Source organism: Alligator sinensis, unplaced genomic scaffold (genome assembly GCF_000455745.1).
Source record: "Alligator sinensis unplaced genomic scaffold, ASM45574v1 scaffold2422_1, whole genome shotgun sequence".
In the NCBI taxonomy this organism is placed as follows: domain Eukaryota; kingdom Metazoa; phylum Chordata; order Crocodylia; family Alligatoridae; genus Alligator; species Alligator sinensis.
This window is the reverse complement of record NW_005844312.1, coordinates 4,178-7,541: the sequence shown is the minus strand read 5'-3', so window position 1 is coordinate 7,541 and position 3,364 is coordinate 4,178.

The window sequence follows — 3,364 nt, the reverse complement described above, 5'->3', positions numbered from 1 at the left end:
ACTGGGACGGGCTGGCTGCAGGCCTCTGGCCTGGCCTCATTGCATCCTGCTCAGTACTTCTGGACAGACGGCTGGGGCAGACATTACGCTGTAACCGGAATAAGTGATCACAGTCCGGTCTATACCCACTGCACAAGAGAAGTTTGACAAACGTCATTTAAATGGAGGAAACTGGTTTGAGATTTGCACCAACTGCCAAGGGCGGAGGTATTCTCTTCTTGCTACCAATCTAAGTTACACCGCTTAGAGATAAAACCTGTCGTGGTAAACACACGCAGCAAACTTTAGGTCAGGTCAGCAGAAGCTTGGTTTATTAGAGAATGCGTTCTGGACAGACTCATACACAATTGGAGAATTGTGAAGAGGTCTGACCCCGTACAACAGGTGAGACGAGTTCATATAGAAAATATGACATCATAAGTATAGCAACGACATATACTAATCAGCATTTGCCATGACTTTGTTAGTAATGCGCATGTCTTCAGTTTATTTTTGTTAGCATCAATTTATCTTTGTCAGCAGATTTGAAGGGTCTTCTGACTTGTAACCTCAGGGGTCACTTCCCTTTTTGGGCTGACTCTGCAGGCTGGTTTGTGGTTACTTTTGTGCTAAGTTTTTGTTTTGTACTAGACTAGGACAGGATGGTCTGTCTGTGTTAGTCTGGCTGTTTCGGGTCATGTCCTTTTGACTTTTTCATAGCCTAAGCTGAATATATGTTTTGCACTTTTACACATAATGGAGATTCAACTCCGTTTTTCCCTTCTTCCACAATCCCCACTTTGAGACTTAACAGTTTCACACTTTTATCTCTATTAACTTCTGTAACTTATTATTTATATTTTTTTGGTAGCTGTCGATGCGATTACAAGTTTGTGATACTATTATTTTAGTTTTCTTTGAGATACTAGAAATGCATTCTGAGGCTTTCCTGGTGGAGGAGTCAGGCTTCGTCCTGGGGGGAGGTCTCAGGAGTTGGGACAAGACAGGTCCCCACATCCTGGCCTCTGCCTTGGCCTCACAGAGCTGTCACTGGCTCTGCTGGTGAAGATCCAGCTGGGGATCAAACTGCCCCAGGACAGCACATGGGCCTGACCCTGCATGTGCTGCGTGCAGAAGGCAACAGGGGCCTCGGGCCCAGGCCTGCCCAATGGAGGGCACTGGGAGTCAGGCGTGGGGCCAGGAGCCTCCCTAAAGTGGGACCCCATTCCTCCAGCACTGTCCTGGTACAGGGCCTCTCTGGAGGTAGGGAGGGAATGGTTTGATTTGTAGGGTATTTTCAATGATGTTGGTGTCAGTAGAGCCAGTAAAAGGGCATTTACCTCCCAGTGTCCTGTATCTTTCTGCAAAGTAAGAAAAAGAAAATTAATGTAGAGCCCATGAGGTTCCCCTGCGTCCATCCCAGACAAGGGCAGCAGCATCTCCCTGTCTGCCAATACAGGAGCTAAGTGTGAATTGCCATCTACTTAACAAGTATGTGAGTGGCGAAGACTTTTTGAGGATGGGGTGATCTCTCTTATTGGATGAACTGCACAGTTGGGATAAAGGGCAGCTGAAGAACAAAGTCCTGTGTTCAAAAATGTGTTTAACTTGATCCAAGCTATGGAGTTGGTCCAATAAAAGAAATCACCCCCTCCCACAATTCCTCACCTCTCACCTAAGTCTCGCACCATGGCGACTACAACACCACTGTAACACCACTGAGGATGGATGGTGACACAGAAGTAGACTAGTTGTGTTCAGCTCTCAGGCCTGGGGGCTAGACACCGAATCTGCACCCTGTGGAGGTGCTGAGAGCCAGAGGCAGCACCTGGACTCTTTGCAGTCTCCAAGGGCATCTATACATGTCCCCGGGGGTGGGGGCACTTTAATTCGAGTGGCTCAAAGGGTCACTCTAATTGAAGCGCCTGGAACCGCCATGCTTCAGAAGGGCGGTGGGGGTGCTTTATCTAAAGCTCGTCACACATTCAGGGTTTCTTCCTTCCTGTTCCCTTGGTTGACAGGACACGTGGGTCTTCAAACAAAATGTCCTCCCAGTTCAACTATGCTGAGATGTAGCTGGGATTGGGAACTCATGAGGAAAGCACATTACAAGGAGCGTGTGTTTGGGAGAATATAGTCAGCTCCAGCCTCAGTGTTACATATCTAGGAAAGTTCAAGGCAGACTGAAATGAAGATCTACCATGTTAGAGGCTGGAAATGCTATTAAAGTACTTGAATTCCTTGAAGTTTGCCCTGTCATGACACCGTGGGGAAAGGAAATGTCTATGTCATCTTTAATAACTTGATCCCTGGACTCCGAACTGCAGGCCCGTCCTGCACTGACCAGGGCTGACTGCAAGGTTGACTGCGTGTCTCAGGGTAAAGGGTTGCCCTTTACCCCACTGCAGGCCATGGAAGGGCCAGAGCCCAGGGGATCCCATGCAAGGAGGGATCCTTCTAAGTCCTGGTCAGGTCTCCCAGTCTCCTGCAGTGATGTGGACCAGGCAGGGTGAGGGCTGTTCAGGGCTATGGGCTCAGGGAGCCCTTCTGTAGCAGCCACAGTGCTGATGAAGACACTGGCCCTTCCCCATTAGAGCTGGCCTGTGTCAGCAGAAGCAGCCCTTCTGCACACTGCTGGGGTCTGCAATGGGAATGGAGACACCCCTATATTGATGGCTACGATAAAGCAAACACTTTTGGCTCTCTCTCCTGCATGGCCATGCATGCATAGAGCAGAGCTGGCCTGACTGAGTGAATGGGACTGAGGAAAGCACCTTTCTTCTGCGTCTGGACAAGAGTTCGGCAGAACTTCCCCTAGGACTGGCAGCCGTGTCCCTGGGGCGAGTGAGGGGGTCCCTGTCTTGTGAGGGGTGTGACATGGAGTCAGGGCCTCCCTTCAGCTCAGGTCTGAGCTCTTGTCTCCTTCAGCTGCAACCTGTTTCCAATCATCTTTTTTTGTTGTTGTTAGAAACTGGCACAGAAATGGTTTGACACATCCCATGTGTCCAGCACTCACCTTGCTCAGACTCCAGTTGAGACTGCAGGGCCGCTGGGGAGAGAAGGACAAGAGAGGCAAGATGTCACCGTGTCATGTCCCTGGGAATCATCCTCATGGTAACACACAAAACTGGCCTCAGACGCTCACCTTTCTTATTTTCCAGTTTTGATTGCAGAGTCCCTGGGGGAGAGAAGGGGGAGAGGTGAGGTTTCTTCCTGTCCAGTTTGTAGTGAGGTTCCTGCCGTGAGTAGGGCTGGCCTGTAGTGATGCCCGTAAGGAGATGGGCTGACACAGGCAGGTCTGTATTAGCTTCCCTGCACACCACATCCCTTTTGCCTGGCACTGACCTACTCCAGTGCATGGTTCAAATTACCCCACTCTTTCCTA